The following is a 20835-nucleotide window of genomic DNA, read 5'->3' as shown; positions in this document are numbered from 1 at the left end:
GACTATATGGGATCGGTTTAAACCAGACACACCTTTGTGGAAAACGCAATCTGGTGGATACACTCAGCCACAGATTCACCTGTGGTGGCAATGTGCATAACTGGAATTGGATCAGGCAACAAATCGCCTTTCTCACCAGATCCTCTACGCAATATATAACGCCGTCGCTCCTCCTGAGACCGGACATGACATATTTTCCGAAATTAAAAACCAACGCCATTAGCTGGTTACTGGGAAAATATGTTAGTTATGTCATCCACACACTTGGGTCGGACAACGAGATAGAATTCCGCGTTTACATGAAGTGTGAATATGCAAAAATCAGCACGTATCGCAACCACAAAAAGCACTATGGCAACATGCTGAAGATCATTTTTGAAAGAATGGGTGTTGGTTAAATATGTGAAACCACTACAACACCTTGAACGAGAACGAACAGAAGAAAAATAAAAGTCACTTGGTTCCTTATTATTATTTACTTTAACCTTGCTTTCGGAACTTTTTTTTTTTTTTTTTGTATGTGTTTAATTGGATTGTATTTAAACTGGTTCATAGTCAAGAAAACTGGTATTAAATATGCTATTATTTTTTATTCAATGGACAGTTTACAAATTAAACAGTGAATTCAACTTTGTAGACAAACCCACTGATTGGGTGACAATAATTTGCACCTAGAATAATCACAGTTATCTTGAGCAAAGTTTATACTGTAACCACTTTTAAAGTTTGTTTTACCATTATTACTGTATTAGACATATTTAGCATATAAATAGTTTAAAACTGGTTCTTTTTATAAATGTTGCAAATGGTTTAATCATTAATTGTACTGTTGAATACTTGAAAAGTATATTTTAGTAAAAAAAAAAAAAAAAAAAAAAAAAAAAAAAAAAAAAAAAAAAAAAAAAAAAAAAAAAAAAAGGTCGGTAGAGCATGAGACTCTTAATCTCAGGGTCGTGGGTTCGAGCCCCACGCTGGGCGGCGCAAAATTTTGTGTCTACGCGGATGCAACCTGCGCCCCTCTCGTGAGCCTTGTGTAATGAACGTAACGGGTTACGACGATGCCTAGCTTCGTATGAATATCAGAGGAATGGTTTTTGAAGCTGAAAGTAGCTCTGAAATGAAATAAAAGTGTTGTTTTGGAATTTTAGGCGTACATCGATATCGTGTGAGATGTGTAGGAAAGCAGCAGCTGTGCTAACTAAATACAAATAATGGTCGCTAATGCGGTGCGTTTCCAGCTGAAGGGCTCCGATTGACTGGACCATAAGATTGAAGTACCCGAAATGTGAACTAGGCGGCGCCTCCTTAGCTCAGTGGCAGAGCGCTGGTCTAGTAAACCAGAGGTCGTGAGTTCGATCCTCACAGGAGGCAAAAGAATTTTGTAACAGCCCCTTCTAACGTAGATCTTTCGAAAAAAGCGGTCAAGGATATAAAAAATTATGAATGGGTTCGGTATTTAAGAAATGCTCTCGCAAATGAATAGTGCGAATGGTGCTATTAAAGTAGGCACCAGAAACTGCTGCTTTTGGCAGTCTCCGGAGAATGCCGACGTGGAATACTTAGTTCTTGTGATGTATTTTCTACCCCTGGTAGAGACCCTCGCGGTTGTCGTCGTCGTCGTCGTCGGCGCCGCCGCCGCTTTGGTAATAGAGGCAACTCGCCATTGTATGACATAGGGTGAGGCACCTTCTGCAAGCGACTGAGATGGCAGTAAGCAATTGAAGCTGATTTGCAACCTCTTGTTTGATCAGCATCACAAGGGCTTGAATGTAACTTGCGATGGGACACAGCAAGAAGTAGCGTCGCCTTTTTAGTACTGAAATTGGAGATGGAGAATTGCGTCAAAGATGGGAAATTCATTCCGGCAAGCGTACAAATGGCGACAATGAGGTGTGTGTGGGGAAGCATATTGCGCCAGTGACCGTGTGGCCTAATGGATAAGGCGTCGGACTTCGGATCCGAAGATTGCAGGTTCGAATCCTGTCACGGTCGAGTTTTTCCAGTTCTGCAAAAGATGCATGCTGTTTTACTGAGTTGTTTGAGTACTAGAAATCTAGTTGAAAGTTGCTGCTGTCCGCTTCCTGGCTGCAAACCGGCGTCTACCTGAAGCTCAAGCAAGACAAAGGGGTTGTGTAGCGAAATTTTCGGCACAGTGCCGATCAGGAGAGATTTTTGGAACTACTGCGTCTGACTCAGGACCCAAGAGCTGCGCCACAGGCGTCTGCGCACAGTCGAGCATGTGTGTTGAATAATGGTGCTGATAGCCACGTATCATTTCAAGTAGATTTGATGCCTTTCGGAAAATTTATTTCATTGAATAGGAATTGTAGCTCATTTGTGGCAGCAGGAAATAAGCTGTAGTCAAAAGGATCTTCCATAGATGGTCGCAGGTCGCATAAATACTGTATGGCTCGTGACGCGTTGTGTGGAGCCCGGCTAGCTCAGTCGGTAGACCATGAGACTCTTAATCTCAGGGTCGTGGGTTCGAGCCCCACGCTGGGCGGCGCAAAATTTTGTGTCTACGCGGATGCAACCTGCGCCCCTCTCGTGAGCCTTGCGTAATGAACGTAACGGGTTACGACGATGCCTAGCTTCGTATGAATATCAGAGGAATGGTTTTTGAAGCTGAAAGTAGCTCTGAAATGAAATAAAAGTGTTGTTTTGGAATTTTAGGCGTACATCGATATCGTGTGAGATGTGTAGGAAAGCAGCAGCTGTGCTAACTAAATACAAATAATGGTCGCTAATGCGGTGCGTTTCCAGCTGAAGGGCTCCGATTGACTGGTCCATAAGATTGAAGTACCCGAATGTGAACTAGGCGGCGCCTCCTTAGCTCAGTGGCAGAGCGCTGGTCTAGTAAACCAGAGGTCGTGAGTTCGATCCTCACAGGAGGCAAAAGAATTTTGTAACAGCCCCTTCTAACGTAGATCTTTCGAAAAAAGCGGTCAAGGATATAAAAAATTATGAATGGGTTCGGTATTTAAGAAATGCTCTCGCAAATGAATAGTGCGAATGGTGCTATTAAAGTAGGCACCAGAAACTGCTGCTTTTGGACATCTAGAGGGTTGGATCCCCTCCTTCGAAAGCGTCAGATTGCAAAGCCTGGGCTACTCTCAGGGTGGAATCTCCGTCTTCGAAGATTGTGTGTGTTTGTTTGTTTGTTTGTCTGTCTGTCTGTCTGTGTGTCTGCCCGCTGCTGTCGCTGTTCGTTCGTTCGTTCCGTCCGTCCGTCCGTCCGTCCGCCTGCTGGCTGTCCATCGCCGTCGTCGTAACCATTGCCGCCGCCGCCGCCGCCGCCTGCTGTTCGTCAGTCTGTTCGCCGCCGACGCCGACGCCGCCTGCTGTTCGTCCGACGCTGCCTGCTGTTCGTCCGACGCTGCTCATCGCCGACGCCGACGCCGCCTGCTGCACGTCCGTCTGTCCGTCGCCGTTCGTCTGCAATGAGTACTCCCACCTCCACCGTCATCTACACCTCCCCCTCCCCCTCCCCCTCTCCCACAGTCACTTCCTGGAGTGCCGCCTCTGGCCTCCCTCCTTCCACCTCCCCCTCCCTTCCCCCACTTACACACCCCCCTATCTCCTCCCCTGCTGTATACCCCCACCTCTACTCCCTTCCCCCAGCCTCCGCACCCTCACCAGCTCCCACTCCTACCCCCGCCCTCACGTACGCATCTGTTGCCGCCTCTGCTGCCGCCCCTCAGGTGGTTGGCTTCCCCTCTCTCACCGACCCCGTCGCTTCATCTTCTGCATCTCCCGCACGCATCACGTTGCGCCGAGCCACCATCGCCGCCACTGAACCAGCTGCTTCTCCCGGTGCCTCCACTACGCCACAGGGATCTGCCACCCGCCACCTCCCTCTCCTCCCCGTCCCTCTCCCCTCCTCCCAGCCTCCAGTCTCCAAAAAACCCCAAAAGCGCGTCCTCACCGACTCTGCTCCCGCCACTTCCCACAAGAAATCAACGCCACCTCCCCCTCCCCCTGCCGTCACCATGGACACCACCCCTCCTCCTGCCACCCCTACCTTGGCCCCCACCCTCCACACCTTTGTCCTGTCCACTCCCGATCCTAAGTTCCTCGACGCTCGTACCCTCACCAAGGAAATACGAAAGTACTTACCTGGTGCTCCCATCTCCCAACTCATTCCCCGCAGGGACTCAGTCCTTATCAAGTCCCCGTCCCCATCATTTCGCACAGACCTCCTGCGAAAACTCCCACGAGTTATGTTTGGCCCCCACGCCTCTCTGACACCCTTCCTTTCCGCTTCCACTCCTCGTCAGCCCCAGCCTCCCCGTCGCCCCCCCACCTACACTGCTGTGATCACCAAGCTCAGCCCGGTGATCACAGAGGATGAAGTGTTGGTAGAACTGAACTCCCACCCGGACTTGGAAATCCGCTCTGCCCGCCGTATCCACAATGCCTCTGGTCCCACCTACCTCATGCGGGTATTCTCCGAGTCAGCCCCGTCCATAGACCATCTCCTCACCCAGGGTGCCCTGATCTACCACCGTCGCCACCCTGTTGAATCCTCCAAATCCCCTCCCCAATCCTACCGTTGCCAACGGTGCCTGATGTACAATAACCACCTGACTCCCAACTGCAAAAACCCCCCCACCTGTCCCCATTGCAAGGCCTCCCACTTTCTCAAGAACTGCCCCAACCTCGCTGCTCCTCCTTCCTGTAATACCTGCAATGGCCCCCATCCCACATACTCCCACAAGTGTAAAGCTAAACCCCCTCCAGCCACCCCTGAACTTACAGTCCCAGTTCGTCCCGTCGATCCTCCTGTCCATCCTAACAATTCCCTCCGTCCACCCCCCACGGCCGAGGACATCATCCGGTTCATTACCGTTGTACTCCAAAACATTCACCCTTTTCAGCGCCCGCACACCTTCCAACAAATATCCCTTGCTGCTCGCTCTGTTTTCCACCTGAACACTTTCGCCACTTACTCCCACAACCAAGCCCACTTCACCTTCACCCGCCTCGACACCCTAGTTTAAGTCTCTTCCCTTCCCTCTCTTTCCCCCCCTCCTTCCCGTCATGGCGCGGCACGAGTCTCGCATCCTCTTCCAGAACATTCGCTCCTTCCGCTCCAACAAATACCTCCTCATGCACACCCTCTCCCACCACCAGGTCGACACCTTCCTCTTGAACGAAACCTTTCTCCAGCCCCACCATTCTATCCGCACCTCCCCCTATATCCTCCACCGCACTGATGCTCCTGGTCCTCGTGCGCAGGGTGGAGTCGCGATTGGCCACCTTAAGCATATCCCCGTCCGGCCACAACCTCTCCTCAATGACCCCACTGAACACCTTATCCTTAGCGTCTTCTTCCCCTCCATCACCATTACCTGTGCCACCATCTATGTCCGCTCCACTGCTCCTCTTCCTTATGACTTCATCTCACACATTGACCGCACCTTCTCCACCTATGTGATTGCCGCCGACCTCAACGTCCATAGCCGCACTCCTGCTGCCCTTCGGCGGTGGCATCAGTTCCTCTCCACAATCCAGGGTGACCTTGTTCACATTCCCCAGCACACCCGACCCGAAAGTAACACCACCCCCGATGTTGTCATTGCCTCCGCCAACCTCCTTGGGCGTATCACTGTTGCCGTCCTTGACCCCACAGGTAGCGATCACCTCCCTGTCCTTCTCACCATAACGTTTGCCAACCGCCCCCCTCCGGCCCCGCAACCTGCACCCCCTCCCAAGGTCGTCCATGACTATCGCCGTGCCAACTGGGATGCCTACCGGGACTCCATCTCCACCCAGGTCGAAAGCCACCCTCTTACCTATCGCCATCCTGACGACATCATCCGCGCCTCGTCCTTCCTTCAGACGGTAATTACTGACGCCGTGGAGGCCCATGTTCCTACTAAAACCATCCACCCACACCGTCCCACTCTCCCTCCGCGGGCTGTCCTCCTCCTCCGTGAATCCCGCCGCCTCTATCGCTCCTTCCTCCGCACTCGTGACAGGGATACACTCCAACGCCACCGGCAAATACAGCGACACGTACGGAACCTTCTTACAGCAACGAAACGCCGGGACTGGCGCCAGACCTGCACACGACTCAATGCCACCCTCCCTATCAACTCCTCCAAGTACTGGTCTGCCTTCCATCGTCTTACTGGTTCCCTTTCCGCTCCCCACTACCCCCTTCTCCATAACGATCGCCCCCTTCCTGACAACCTCAGTAAGGCCAACCACTTCGCTTCCCACCTTTCCAAGGCCTTCTCCATCCCCGATGATCCCCACTTTGATTATTCTCTTTTCCCCACCGTCATGGCACGTGCTGATACCTCAGTCGCTCCACTTGCTCCTAGTCTCCAGTACTTGGGGCAGTTGCCCCCCTCCGACGTCAACACTCCCATCACAGCACAAGACATTAAACTTCTCCTCCAGTCCAAACGCAACACGGCCCCTGGTCACGACTGTGTCACCTACCGTCACCTTCGAGAAAGCCCCTATTCCTTCCTAACTGTCCTCGCCCATCTCTATAATGTCATCCTCTCTACTGGCTTCTACCCTGACCTGTGGAAGACCTCCCGCGTCCTCCTCTTCCTCAAACCCAACAAACCCCCTTCTGCCGCCTCTTCCTATCGTCCCATCTGCCTCACCTCCGTCTTCAGTAAGGTCCTTGAATCCATCCTCTCCCACCGTATCCATCGGCACCTTGCTCAACACCACCTCCTCCCACTTACCCAGTGTGGCTTCCGACCCTCCTTCTCTGCTGACGACCAACTCCTCAACCTTGTTCACCTTCTGTCCCTCCAGCTCAACTCACGTCGCTCCGCCATTTTTGTTTCCCTTGACCTCCAAAATGCCTATGACCGTGTATGGCATCCCGGTCTCCTCTTTAAACTCCAAACCTACGCCCTGCCTATCAATTTTGTCCGTCTGGTCGCTTCCTTCCTCTCGCACCGTCCTTCCTATGTCACCCTCCACAACACCAACTCCCGTATCTTTTATCCCACGGCTGGCGTCCCCCAGGGTTCTGTCCTCTCCCCTCTCCTTTATCTCTTGTATACAGCTGATATGCCCAAGCCACCCCCACCAGTTCACCTTCTCCAATATGCTGATGACACCGCCTTCCTGGCTCTCTATCCTACCCTTCAACGGTCTCAACGTACCCTCCAAACCCACCTTAACCAGTTCACCACTTGGTGTAATCAGTGGCTCCTCCGTCTCAACCCCTCCAAAACCCAGGCAATCATCATAGGCCGTACCACTCGCTCCTTTCGCCTCCAAGATTTCTACCTCACCCTTTATGGTCGTCCTATCCAACTCACCCCCACCCTGAAATACCTTGGCCTCACCCTTGACCGACACCTCACCTGGACCCCTCATCTCCTGACCATCCAGCAGAAAGCCCATTCCCGCCTCCGCCTGCTGAAACTCCTGTCCGGCCGGACATGGGGATTGCATCCTTCTACCATCCTCCACACCTACAAATCCCTCATCCGTCCTATCCTCTGTTATGCCAGCGTCGCCTGGATCTCCGCCCCCACCCGCTTTTACAAGGCTCTCCAAATCCTTGAACGCCATGCGCTCCGCCTTGCCTTCCGTATCCGCCTTCCTTCCCCCACACGGCTCCTGTATGAACTGATCCCCTTCCCCCACCTCCTCTTGTTCCTCCAACATCTCCGCATCCTTTACATTGTTCGCAGGCTTGATCCCCCCCACCCTCTGGTTTCCTCCTTCCTCTCCACCCCCCGCCCGTTGCCGCGCCTCTATCGCTGTATCCCTCCCTCTCTCCACCTCCACACCCTCCATCTCCTTCATCAGGGCAATTTCCAACGCCTTCCCCTCCCAGATGACGAACTTCGCCGTGACATATACCCTTCCTTCCAACTATAACCCGGCCTTGTTCCCCCCCCCCCTCCCCAGGGCCCCCTTCTCCTCTTTCTTCCTTCTCCCAGAGCGGATTTTCCTCCATCCCCCCCCTCCCCTGAGACCCTGCCCCCCATACTTGCCTCTCTCCTTCCCACATCCCTCCCTACCTGGCCCTCTTCCGAGCGCCCCCCATTCCCCTCCCCCATCTCTTCCCCTCCCTCCCTTCTTCAGGTCTCCCTCATCTCCTTGAACCTGGCAGATCCTCTGTATTGCTCATCATCAGTGTGCCACGTCAGTGTTGTGTTTCGTGCTGTTTCCCGTGTGCGTCAAGAGGTGTGATTTTAATTGTGTACTGCCTTGAGGTTCGCCGTCAGTGTTACGCTGTGTGCTATGCCATCCGTCAACACCTTTATGCTCCAGTCATACTGTGCCTTGTGTTCTTTTAATCGTCGCAGTGTGTGGCTTTTTGTGTGTGCTACTTTTAAACAGTTTTTTATCTCCATTTTACAGTCACCCCGTTTTTTGTATATTGCCTTCCATGATGTTCTCCCTTTTTATATCTATGTTCGCCTTCTTCTCTCCTTTGCTGTTTTTAAATGTCTTCTCTTGTTTTGTTCTATGTCTTTCGGCTGAAGAGCAGCGCATATGCTGCTGCCAGCCCGCCCCGATGGGGAATTGAAATACAATAAAGAAGAAAAAAAAAAAAAAAAAAAAAAAAAAAAACTGCTGCTTTTGGCAGTCTCCGGAGAATGCCGACGTGGAATACTTAGTTCTTGTGATGTATTTTCTACCCCTGGTAGAGACCCTCGCGGTTGTCGTCGTCGTCGTCGGCGCCGCCGCCGCTTTGGTAATAGAGGCAACTCGCCATTGTATGACATAGGGTGAGGCACCTTCTGCAAGCGACTGAGATGGCAATAAGCAATTGAAGCTGATTTGCAACCTCTTGTTTGATCAGCATCACAAGGGCTTGAATGTATCTTGCGATGGGACACAGCAAGAAGTAGCGTCGCCTTTTTAGTACTGAAATTGGAGATGGAGAATTGCGTCAAAGATGGGAAATTCATTCCGGCAAGCGTACAAATGGCGACAATGAGGTGTGTGTGGGGAAGCATATTGCGCCAGTGACCGTGTGGCCTAATAGAAGTTCCGCTTTAGACGCCGTGCAGTGTGGACGTGCCTAGTCTTCCGCTCCGCCGTAGCGTTACGTATAGTGGACTATCGTTTTTGTTACGTGTTGTGTTGCAACTTCTGAGAGTGTTTCTCCGTCGTTGTTTCGTACCTTGTGTTACTTTCTGTCCTTATTTCAGTGTTTTTTGTGTAGCGGTTTCGACCGCATATTTTGAAAATGTCGTCCCAGGTTATTCCTCGTCAGGCTACAGTTAGTTTTGCTTTTGACAAGTCAACCCGCCATGTGCAACCTAGTTCTCTTGAGATTCATGATTGGTTGGTAGATACCTTTGGTGTTCATTCGGATCAGGTGCACACTGCTTATTTTGATACCGAACTGTATGTTTTCTTTGTTAAGTTTATGGACCCACTTCAGGTTGATAAAATTCTTTCTAAATATGGTCATCAAGTTCTCTTTCGGCATCGGGATGATTCTGTAAGTACCGTGCTGCTTTCCAATGCTTCCATCACGTATACCAATGTTCGTGTTTACAACCTTCCACCGGAGGTGGATAATGTCTATCTTAAGGAGGGTCTACAGAAGTATGGTGATGTAAAGAGCATTCGCCTTGAACGCTGGTCAAGCCAACATCGCCTGCAATGTTACAGTGGTATTCGTTCAGTCGAAATGCACGTTAAGCAGAATATTCCATCTCACCTGCAGATCGGTGGATATCGTGTCCATGTAACATATAGTGGTCAGGTTGGCACCTGTTTTTTGTGCAATGAAAGTGGTCACGTGCGTACCGACTGTCCGCGGAGAGTTTTTGTTTTAAAAAATTCTCTCGAACAGCGTCGCAAGTTAACGGTCGCTGACCTCGTTGCAGGTGGTTCTGCTCTTGGTGTAGCACAGTCCAGTGGTAGTAGCGCCCCGCCACAGGTTTTGCGCACCCCTGATACAGAATTTCCTCCTTTGCGTGCTAAATCTGATGTTGTTCCGTCTGTCCCTCAGGTGGGTGTGCCACTTTTGAATAATAAGAGGCGTCGCCCACACGATGGAAATAGTACGGATGAGGATCTCCCTGAGATGCCCCAGTCCGAGCGACCGGCATCCTCCGAGCCACTGTGTACTGTAGCTGCTCCCTGCCCTCCTGAGGTAGCGGTTCCGGTGGCGGCTGCTGGCGCCCCTCCGGCCTCCGACGCAGCTTCTCTCGAGTCGGGTCGTCGGTCGGGCCTGTTGGCGCCGTCTTCCGAACCGACTTCGATGTCACAACAAGTGGAGCCGCGACAACTTCCTGCTTCGCTGCCCCATACCTGTGCCAGCGGAGCTGCTCCGCTTCCTTCCAACTCTGCGGCCTCGGACCTTCCTGCTCACGTTTCGCCTCCGTGCAGTCCATGTTTGCCGGAAGCTAGTGCAGGTGTTGACCATTCCGTTTTGTCGGATGTTTCCCCCGCGACCCCAGATCCCGCATGTGGACCGGCGCGGGTGGTGTCGGATACAGAACTTGACCCTCCTACGTCACCGGCGGCTGAAGTTTCCTTGCCCGTCAGCCGACGCAAGTTACGCGTTCAGCCGAACGTTAATGCTGTTCGTAAAAAACCGAAACGTAAGGGATCCGCGGAACGGGGTAGCAGTCCCCCTCCCTCGGATGCCTCCGTCACCCCTGCTATGGACTGTGACGCTGGTGCGTCGGTGTAGGTGATTTGTTTTCTCGCTTTTCTCTCTATGGTTCAAGCATACACCTTTCTTACCTTAAATGTTAACCGTATTGAGTCCGACGTTCGCATTGCCTCTTTGCGGCAGTTTATTTACGACGCCTGTGCGGACGTAGTGTTTTTGCAGGAAGTGTTGTTTTCTGATCTCTCTCTACCTGGATTTCAAACTGTTTTTAATGTCGCGCCGGAATATTCAACAGGAACTGCTCTTTTCTTTCGAGAGGGCATTCCTATTACTGACATTGAATTCCTTGACTCTGGCCGTGGGATTGGTTGTCGTCTTTTTGATCTCCGCCTCGTTGTTTTGTATGCCCCCTCTGGTTCGGGTCACACTGTGGCTCGATCGCGCTTTTATAAAGAAGAGCTTATTTATCTTTTGCGCCAGAGTCCTCGGAGTCTCCTGCTCGGAGGCGATTTTAATTGTGTTTTACGCCCTGCAGACCAGTCCCCCAATTTTAATTATTGCCGTGATTTACATGACTTAGTTCGTACGATGCATCTGCGTGATGTTTGGGAACACAAATATCCAACCCTGGTGAAATATACGTTTTTTACCGCGTCCTCATGCAGTAGACTCGACAGATTCTATTTATCTGATTTTTTTATGTGATAAAATTCTTTCTGTCGAAGTAATTCCTACTAGTTTTTCTGACCATTGTGCTTTTACTGCAACTGTAAATCTTAGTCGCCAACCTGCAAAACTTTATCGTTCCCAGTGGATGTTAAATGTTTCCCACCTTGCCGACAGTGCTATGGATGATGTTATAAGTGGCGTGTGGGAGCGATGTCTTCGCTCTGTCCCGCGATACCCCTCCTTGCTGGTTTGGTGGACTGCGTTTGCCAAGCCCAAGATTCGTCAGACTTTGATTTTCTACTGTGCTGCTAGGACGCGTGATTTTAAGAACACGTATGAATATTACTACTCTGTCCTGCGTGAACTATATGACGCGGCGGGTACCTCTCCACTGCGGATCCATGATGTTCGTCGTATTAAAGCCAAGCTCTTGAGCCTTAAACGACGACAGATGGATGGTCTGCGAGTTAAGTCGAAACGTCACTCTCTTGTTGAAGGTGAACTGACATCCTTGTACCACCTGCTACGGCATCAGACTCGTCGTCGTCGCTCCTTCATCTCTTCTCTTACGGTGGATGATGGGCGACAGCTTAGTGCACAGGAGGAAATGGTTCGTGCTCTTCATCAGTATTACACTAGTCTCTATTCTGCCGATGATTCTGGTGAGTCTCTTTCGGATGATGTCTTTGGGGATCTAACTGCGACGATCGCGCCTGACGTGAACGGCGAATTTCTCCGGGAGTTCCAGGTAGATGATGTTTTCGATTTTATTGCTCGCTCTCCGTCCAGTAAATCGCCGGGTCCAGACGGCCTGCCTAAAGAATTTTATCTCCGTTTTTGGCCTCTTTTGGGTGGCATTTTTACGCAGATTTTAAATGAGATTGTCAGAGGGATGGATGTGCCTGCCGATTTTAAAGTAGGGAAAATTGTTTTAATTCCGAAGTCCTCTGGTCGTTTATCTGCTGCCAATCTTCGTCCGCTCACATTGCTGAATTTTGACTATAAGACAGCTGCTAGAGCGCTCAATAGCCGGCTGTCTTCTCTGCTTCGGGGTGTGATTGGTGCACATCAATGTTGTTTTCATGATAGATCTATTCTGACACCAGTAGCCGAATATCGGGATGTTGTCTCGGTTGCGGCGGTTACAAACGTACATTGTGCCTTTGCCTTCCTTGATTTTTATAAGGCTTTTGATCACGTCAGTCATGTGTTTTTAGATCGTGTTTTAGGTACAATAGGTTTTAACGCTTCATCACGTGGTGTTCTTGGCAATTTGTACAGGGGAATAACAGCTCGGGTGTCAGTCAATGGGCAGCTGACGCCGCCCATTGCTATCCGCCGCGGAGTGCCTCAGGGTAGTCCGCTCTCTATGTCTTTATTCGTTTTGTCCCTGGAACCGCTGCTTCGGACTATTGCTCTCAAGCTTCAGGGTATGTCCCTCTCTGGTGGGAAGCTCTCGGTTAAGGCATATGCGGATGATGTCGTTGTTCTCCTCCGTCAACGAGATGATATCCCGTTGTTGAAAGGGGCAGTTGATGCATACTGTCGTGTCTCTGGAGCGCGTCTCAATCAGGGTAAATGTAAGTTCCTTGATATTCGAGGATTTCGCGATGCTGACGTCCCTTGGGCCACTTTTGTCGATCGCCATACGTCCTTGGGGATTATCATTGATCGGTGTCCTCTAAAAATGGCGGCTCTCAATTGGAAATCTGTCACCGAGAAGATACAGGGGGCTCTGATGGTCCATGAGCAGCGCTCTGCTACCATTTTGCAAAAAGTCAGAATTTTAGACACCTACGTCCTATGTAAAGCTTATTATGTTGCTCAGCTGTTCCCACTTCCCATGATGGTGGCGAAAAGGTTGCGCCAATTGTCTAGCAGGTTTATATGGAAGGGCCATCTATTCAAGTTACGTTACGAGGTAATGACGAAACCGCGTCTCTCCGGAGGCTTGGGCCTCTCTGACATTACTCGCAAGGCGTCTGCTTTGTACGTCCGCCGAACGACTCTAATTGTTACGCAAGAAGTGACTTCAATTACATCCAGGCTTTTTACTGTTGTGCGTCCGGCGAGCCTTGCTCCACCTGTCGATGTCGGACGCCTAAATTTTAAGTTGAAACACATTCGGGAATTTTACATTGCGGTGAGTTACCTCGGTGACGTCTTCTTGCGGCGACCGGTGCCAACGACCAAGAGCTTGATTGCCCGCTGGGAGGGGCTGGCCAGTCCCAATCCAATAGAACTGGCGTCTCCATCCGTGTCCTGGAGGAACGTCTGGAAGAACGTTAGTCTGCCGATCCACTCTATGGCCGTGGCGTCCACGTGGTATAGGGTAATAAATAATTTGGTTCCCACCAACGTACGACTGCACCGTATTGGTCTTTCTGACACGGACACCTGTACTCGGTGTGGTCTCCTGGATACCCTTGAACATCGATTCACCTGCTGTGGGCACCTTGCTAATTGGCGTTGGCTCAGGAAACAACTTGCTTTTGTCACTAGGTCTGCTGAAGCCGCTTATACTATTGACATCATCGTCCGGCCCGATTCTTCCTTTTTTCCGCGGACGAAGCTCCATACCGTCATGTGGTTGATTGGCCATTTCGTACATTTTGTCAACAGTTGTCATGAAGAGGATGGACACCTAGCGTTTCGGCAGTACATGCTTACTGCTTACTGGCAGCGCTTGCGATTGCCAGGCCTCCGCGATGATTTTGCCAATATGCTTAGCCTGACATTTGAAAGAGAGGGTGTTGGCTAAGGTCACCTGTGTGAGCCATTTTCTTTTATACTGTTTCTGAATTTGCCGCATTTATGTATGTTTCTTCTCTACACCAGGACTGAAGTTTTCGTTTTTTTTTAACCTTTATTTCAGTAAGCAGTCTACATTATATAGTCATGTTTTAGGATTTTAATTTCAGTACTGCACTTCTTTTGAAGTGGCTGTGTGGTGGATATTCTTTAATATTTTTTTCAATAGATATATTCGTTTCGAGTGGTAGAGTGTCTGCTTCAAAAAAAAAAAAAAAAAAAAAAAAAAAAAAAAAGTTGGTCTAGGGGTATGATTCCTGCTTTGGGTGCAGGAGGTCCCGGGTTCAAATCCCGGACAGGCCCTACTTTTCACTTTCGCGACAACCCAGCACTACGATGAACTTGCGAGTCTCTGAAAGTAAGCCATGCAGCAGGAAAAACTGCATGTCAGGAAACCGGCCCATGAGACTCACAGGTGCGTCTTATGGATAGCAATCTACGTGGCAGGATTAAGCCGTCTTCGCTTACTTATATCTATACGTAAAGACTGGCACGTACAACGATTCCATTAGTTCCCCAGGAACTAGTACATCGCATGCAAGTTTGTTAAATGCATGCGCATGCAGCAACCAAAACGGTGAGATGTCTTTCCTGCGGGGAGGAACAGCTGAGGTCGTCTTCTCGCAGTTGAACCCCTTACGTTCCGTTATTAATCCTAGTAGCAAAAGCATAAGCATTTGGAGCGTTCCCCATTCACGTGTGGGCTGCTATTAACATTTTGCATTTCATGATCCTAGTTAAATTTCTGCATATACAATTCCAACCACCGGCTCGTACACATTTCTGGAAACGATCGCAAAACAAAAAAAAAAAAAAATGGATAAGGCGTCGGACTTCGGATCCGAAGATTGCAGGTTCGAATCCTGTCATGGTCGAGTTTTTCCAGTTCTGCAAAAGATGCATGCTGTTTTACTGAGTTGTTTGAGTACTACAAATCTAGTTGAAAGTTGCTGCTGTCCGCTTCCTGGCTGCAAACCGGCGTCTACCTGAAGCTCAAGCAAGACAAAGGGGTTGTGTAGCGAAATTTTCGGCACAGTGCCGATCAGGAGAGATTTTTGGAACTACTGCGTCTGACTCAGGACCCAAGAGCTGCGCCACAGGCGTCTGCGCACAGTCGAGCATGTGTGTTGAATAATGGTGCTGATAGCCACGTATCATTTCAAGTAGATTTGATGCCTTTCGGAAAATTTATTTCATTGAATAGGAATTGTAGCTCATTTGTGGCAGCAGGAAATAAGCTGTAGTCAAAAGGATCTTCCATAGATGGTCGCAGGTCGCATAAATACTGTATGGCTCGTGACGCGTTGTGTGGAGCCCGGCTAGCTCAGTCGGTAGAGCATGAGACTCTTAATCTCAGGGTCGTGGGTTCGAGCCCCACGCTGGGCGGCGCAAAATTTTGTGTCTACGCGGATGCAACCTGCGCCCCTCTCGTGAGCCTTGCGTAATGAACGTAACGGGTTACGACGATGCCTAGCTTCGTATGAATATCAGAGGAATGGTTTTTGAAGCTGAAAGTAGCTCTGAAATGAAATAAAAGTGTTGTTTTGGAATTTTAGGCGTACATCGATATCGTGTGAGATGTGTAGGAAAGCAGCAGCTGTGCTAACTAAATACAAATAATGGTCGCTAATGCGGTGCGTTTCCAGCTGAAGGGCTCCGATTGACTGGTCCATAAGATTGAAGTACCCGAAATGTGCACTAGGCGGCGCCTCCTTAGCTCAGTGGCAGAGCGCTGGTCTAGTAAACCAGAGGTCGTGAGTTCGATCCTCACAGGAGGCAAAAGAATTTTGTAACAGCCCCTTCTAACGTAGATCTTTCGAAAAAAGTGGTCAAGGATATAAAAAATTATGAATGGGTTCGGTATTTAAGAAATGCTCTCGCAAATGAATAGTGCGAATGGTGCTATTAAAGTAGGCACCAGAAACTGCTGCTTTTGGCAGTCTCCAGAGAATGCCGACGTGGAATACTTAGTTCTTGTGATGTATTTTCTACCCCTGGTAGAGACCCTCGCGGTTGTCGTCGTCGTCGTCGGCGCCGCCGCCGCTTTGGTAATAGAGGCAACTCGCCATTGTATGACATAGGGTGAGGCACCTTCTGCAAGCGACTGAGATGGCAGTAAGCGATTGAAGCTGATTTGCAACCTCTTGTTTGATCAGCGTCACAAGGGCTTGAATGTAACTTGCGATGGGACACAGCAAGAAGTAGCGTCGCCTTTTTAGTACTGAAATTGGAGATGGAGAATTGCGTCAAAGATGGGAAATTCATTCCGGCAAGCGTACAAATGGCGACAATGAGGTGTGTGTGGGGAAGCATATTGCGCCAGTGACCGTGTGGCCTAATGGATAAGGCGTCGGACTTCGGATCCGAAGATTGCAGGTTCGAATCCTGTCACGGTCGAGTTTTTCCAGTTCTGCAAAAGATGCATGCTGTTTTACTGAGTTGTTTGAGTACTAGAAATCTAGTTGAAAGTTGCTGCTGTCCGCTTCCTGGCTGCAAACCGGCGTCTACCTGAAGCTCAAGCAAGACAAAGGGGTTGTGTAGCGAAATTTTCGGCACAGTGCCGATCAGGAGAGATTTTTGGAACTACTGCGTCTGACTCAGGACCCAAGAGCTGCGCCACAGGCGTCTGCGCACAGTCGAGCATGTGTGTTGAATAATGGTGCTGATAGCCACGTATCATTTCAAGTAGATTTGATGCCTTTCGGAAAATTTATTTCATTGAATAGGAATTGTAGCTCATTTGTGGCAGCAGGAAATAAGCTGTAGTCAAAAGGATCTTCCATAGATGGTCGCAGGTCGCATAAATACTGTATGGCTCGTGACGCGTTGTGTGGAGCCCGGCTAGCTCAGTCGGTAGAGCATGAGACTCTTAATCTCAGGGTCGTGGGTTCGAGCCCCACGCTGGGCGGCGCAAAATTTTGTGTCTACGCGGATGCAACCTGCGCCCCTCTCGTGAGCCTTGCGTAATGAACGTAACGGGTTACGACGATGCCTAGCTTCGTATGAATATCAGAGGAATGGTTTTTGAAGCTGAAAGTAGCTCTGAAATGAAATAAAAGTGTTGTTTTGGAATTTTAGGCGTACATCGATATCGTGTGAGATGTGTAGGAAAGCAGCAGCTGTGCTAACTAAATACAAATAATGGTCGCTAATGCGGTGCGTTTCCAGCTGAAGGGCTCCGATTGACTGGTCCATAAGATTGAAGTACCCGAAATGTGAACTAGGCGGCGCCTCCTTAGCTCAGTGGCAGAGCGCTGGTCTAGTAAACCAGAGGTCGTGAGTTCGATCCTCACAGGAGGCAAAAGAATTTTGTAACAGCCCCTTCTAACGTAGATCTTTCGAAAAAAGTGGTCAAGGATATAAAAAATTATGAATGGGTTCGGTATTTAAGAAATGCTCTCGCAAATGAATAGTGCGAATGGTGCTATTAAAGTAGGCACCAGAAACTGCTGCTTTTGGTAGTCTCCAGAGAATGCCGACGTGGAATACTTAGTTCTTGTGATGTATTTTCTACCCCTGGTAGAGACCCTCGCGGTTGTCGTCGTCGTCGTCGGCGCCGCCGCCGCTTTGGTAATAGAGGCAACTCGCCATTGTATGACATAGGGTGAGGCACCTTCTGCAAGCGACTGAGATGGCAGTAAGCGATTGAAGCTGATTTGCAACCTCTTGTTTGATCAGCGTCACAAGGGCTTGAATGTAACTTGCGATGGGACACAGCAAGAAGTAGCGTCGCCTTTTTAGTACTGAAATTGGAGATGGAGAATTGCGTCAAAGATGGGAAATTCATTCCGGCAAGCGTACAAATGGCGACAATGAGGTGTGTGTGGGGAAGCATATTGCGCCAGTGACCGTGTGGCGTAATGGATAAGGCGTCGGACTTCGGATCCGAAGATTGCAGGTTCGAATCCTGTCACGGTCGAGTTTTTCCAGTTCTGCAAAAGATGCATGCTGTTTTACTGAGTTGTTTGAGTACTACAAATCTAGTTGAAAGTTGCTGCTGTCCGCTTCCTGGCTGCAAACCGGCGTCTACCTGAAGCTGAAGCAAGACAAAGGGGTTGTGTAGCGAAATTTTCGGCACAGTGCCGATCAGGAGAGATTTTTGGAACTACTGCGTCTGACTCAGGACCCAAGAGCTGCGCCACAGGCGTCTGCGCACAGTCGAGCATGTGTGTTGAATAATGGTGCTGATAGCCACGTATCATTTCAAGTAGATTTGATGCCTTTCGGAAAATTTATTTCATTGAATAGGAATTGTAGCTCATTTGTGGCAGCAGGAAATAAGCTGTAGTCAAAAGGATCTTCCATAGATGGTCGCAGGTCGCATAAATACTGTATGGCTCGTGACGCGTTGTGTGGAGCCCGGCTAGCTCTGTCGGTAGAGCATGAGACTCTTAATCTCAGGGTCGTGGGTTCGAGTCCCACGCTGGGCGGCGCAAAATTTTGTGTCTACGCGGATGCAACCTGCGCCCCTCTCGTGAGCCTTGCGTAATGAACGTAACGGGTTACGACGATGCCTAGCTTCGTATGAATATCAGAGGAATGGTTTTTGAAGCTGAAAGTAGCTCTGAAATGAAATAAAAGTGTTGTTTTGGAATTTTAGGCGTACATCGATATCGTGTGAGATGTGTAGGAAAGCAGCAGCTGTGCTAACTAAATACAAATAATGGTCGCTAATGCGGTGCGTTTCCAGCTGAAGGGCTCCGATTGACTGGTCCATAAGATTGAAGTACCCGAAATGTGAACTAGGCGGCGCCTCCTTAGCTCAGTGGCAGAGCGCTGGTCTAGTAAACCAGAGGTCGTGAGTTCGATCCTCACAGGAGGCAAAAGAATTTTGTAACAGCCCCTTCTAACGTAGATCTTTCGAAAAAAGCGGTCAAGGATATAAAAAATTATGAATGGGTTCGGTATTTAAGAAATGCTCTCGCAAATGAATAGTGCGAATGGTGCTATTAAAGTAGGCACCAGAAACTGCTGCTTTTGGCAGTCTCCGGAGAATGCCGACGTGGAATACTTAGTTCTTGTGATGTATTTTCTACCCCTGGTAGAGACCCTCGCGGTTGTCGTCGTCGTCGTCGTCGTCGTCGGCGCCGCCGCCGCTTTGGTAATAGAGGCAACTCGCCATTGTATGACATAGGGTGAGGCACCTTCTGCAAGCGACTGAGATGGCAGTAAGCAATTGAAGCTGATTTGCAACCTCTTGTTTGATCAGCGTCACAAGGGCTTGAATGTAACTTGCGATGGGACACAGCAAGAAGTAGCGTCGCCTTTTTAGTACTGAAATTGGAGATGGAGAATTGCGTCAAAGATGGGAAATTCATTCCGGCAAGCGTACAAATGGCGACAATGAGGTGTGTGTGGGGAAGCATATTGCGCCAGTGACCGTGTGACCAAATGGGCAGTCAGCCGGCGGACGCGGTCGAGGTCGGACGTGCTGTGCTGCGCGCCGCGCCGTCGCTGTTTACGTGTGGTGAGTCGCTGCGCTTGCTTCAGTGTCTACCAGTGTTTTGGTGTGATCTGCACATGAACTCGATTTCGTGATGTCTCAACCGAGTAGGAAAGACACACTGAAGTTTACTTTCGACAGAAATTTTGTCCGACCTAAATCTTTTGAAGTTGAGCAGTGGTTAGAAGATGAAGTAAAGATAGGACTTGAGGACATAATCGGGATACATCTTTCGATTGTCAGTAGCACCGTTTTCGTTAAATTAGCTCGATCAGAGATGTGTGAGAAAATCGTTGAATCTTGTGGTGGTATCCTAAAGTTTAAACATAGTGATGGAAATGTGGGAGAAGTTGCTGTTTCGCATGCCGGCCTAGGAATACGGACTGTTAGAATTTTTGAACTTCCATTTGCAATAACCAGTGAACAGATCAACGCAGTGCTCTGTCCATACGGTAAAATCATAAGCAATATTGCGGAACGTTGGTCTAGCGCACATAAGTTCCCGGTTCTTAATGGGGTGCGGCAATTGAAAATCGAGCTGCAGAAGCACATCCCGTCTTATGTAAACGTATGCGGGTATCGTGCGATAGTCATGTACGATGATCAGCCTCGAACGTGTGCCGCATGCAACTCGACGGGTCACGTGCGTGCCGAATGCATGCAGAGGCGAGTGGCGCAGCTGCCTGCCGGCGAGGCTGCCAGGCCCCCCGCGATGACATCACTGCCTGTGACGTATGTCGCCGCAGCGCGTGGGCTTCCGGCTATATCCACGGTCACCGAAGTCAGTGAAAATACTGTAGTGCCTGCGACAGTGACGCGAATGGAGACTGTTGCAACGCCGGAAGAGACCCCACCTAAACCCATAGAAATATCGCCGTCCGTCGTAGTCCCAGAGGAACAGGCATCCGACATGCAAACGGCTGCGCCCCCATCGGCCGCTGCTACTCCACGGGGGGAATCTCCAGCAGGTTCCGATCAAGGCCCACAAAATCGTACGTCTCCCAGAAAAACTAAAAAACGGAGAGTTGCCCGCCAGGGTGCAGAACAGATGGCACCGGTTCTGCGCGAAAAGGCTAAACAGATAGGTGAACAACTCAGTGACAAAGCATCTGATAGCACAAACCATGATCATCCTTCAGCCAGTTTACCATCAATCATTGACAATGTCTCAGATGCTCTACCTCTGAACCCCGAACAGTCAGCTCAACTCCGAGACGACTGTGATGTTCGCATGGTCAAACTCTATCCTGCTCACGAGTCGGTACCGCCCTCAACACAGCCACCGCCAACTAGTTGGGCAGACGATACAGAATCCACTGCCGACGTCGACAGTATGGATACTTCC

The 20835-nt window shown here is 49.8% G+C and overlaps 12 non-coding genes across 12 annotated transcripts; all 12 read left to right on the top strand.

The window, feature by feature from the left end:
- Positions 1 to 1299: 1299 nt before the first annotated feature.
- On the top strand, positions 1300 to 1371 carry Trnat-agu. Its single transcript has one exon. It is a non-coding gene; the product is annotated as a tRNA-Thr (tRNA).
- A 548-nt stretch (positions 1372 to 1919) lies between these two features.
- Positions 1920 to 1992, top strand: Trnar-ucg. Its single transcript has one exon. It is a non-coding gene; the product is annotated as a tRNA-Arg (tRNA).
- Positions 1993 to 2430: 438 nt separating this feature from the next.
- On the top strand, positions 2431 to 2503 carry Trnak-cuu. The gene has a single exon. It is a non-coding gene; the product is annotated as a tRNA-Lys (tRNA).
- A 320-nt stretch (positions 2504 to 2823) lies between these two features.
- Trnat-agu lies at positions 2824 to 2895 on the top strand. Its single transcript has one exon. It is a non-coding gene; the product is annotated as a tRNA-Thr (tRNA).
- Positions 2896 to 15360: 12465 nt separating this feature from the next.
- Trnak-cuu lies at positions 15361 to 15433 on the top strand. The gene has a single exon. It is a non-coding gene; the product is annotated as a tRNA-Lys (tRNA).
- Positions 15434 to 15754: 321 nt separating this feature from the next.
- Trnat-agu lies at positions 15755 to 15826 on the top strand. The gene has a single exon. It is a non-coding gene; the product is annotated as a tRNA-Thr (tRNA).
- Positions 15827 to 16371: 545 nt separating this feature from the next.
- Trnar-ucg lies at positions 16372 to 16444 on the top strand. The gene has a single exon. It is a non-coding gene; the product is annotated as a tRNA-Arg (tRNA).
- A 438-nt stretch (positions 16445 to 16882) lies between these two features.
- Positions 16883 to 16955, top strand: Trnak-cuu. The gene has a single exon. It is a non-coding gene; the product is annotated as a tRNA-Lys (tRNA).
- A 321-nt stretch (positions 16956 to 17276) lies between these two features.
- On the top strand, positions 17277 to 17348 carry Trnat-agu. Its single transcript has one exon. It is a non-coding gene; the product is annotated as a tRNA-Thr (tRNA).
- A 545-nt stretch (positions 17349 to 17893) lies between these two features.
- Trnar-ucg lies at positions 17894 to 17966 on the top strand. Its single transcript has one exon. It is a non-coding gene; the product is annotated as a tRNA-Arg (tRNA).
- Positions 17967 to 18404: 438 nt separating this feature from the next.
- Trnak-cuu lies at positions 18405 to 18477 on the top strand. Its single transcript has one exon. It is a non-coding gene; the product is annotated as a tRNA-Lys (tRNA).
- Positions 18478 to 18798: 321 nt separating this feature from the next.
- On the top strand, positions 18799 to 18870 carry Trnat-agu. Its single transcript has one exon. It is a non-coding gene; the product is annotated as a tRNA-Thr (tRNA).
- The last annotated feature ends 1965 nt before the right edge of the window (positions 18871 to 20835 follow it).

Source organism: Schistocerca piceifrons, unplaced genomic scaffold (assembly GCF_021461385.2).
Source record: "Schistocerca piceifrons isolate TAMUIC-IGC-003096 unplaced genomic scaffold, iqSchPice1.1 HiC_scaffold_1772, whole genome shotgun sequence".
In the NCBI taxonomy this organism is placed as follows: Eukaryota; Metazoa; Arthropoda; class Insecta; order Orthoptera; family Acrididae; genus Schistocerca; species Schistocerca piceifrons.
The sequence above is the reverse complement of the archived record's forward strand: the minus strand, read 5'-3'. Positions and strand labels throughout refer to the sequence as shown.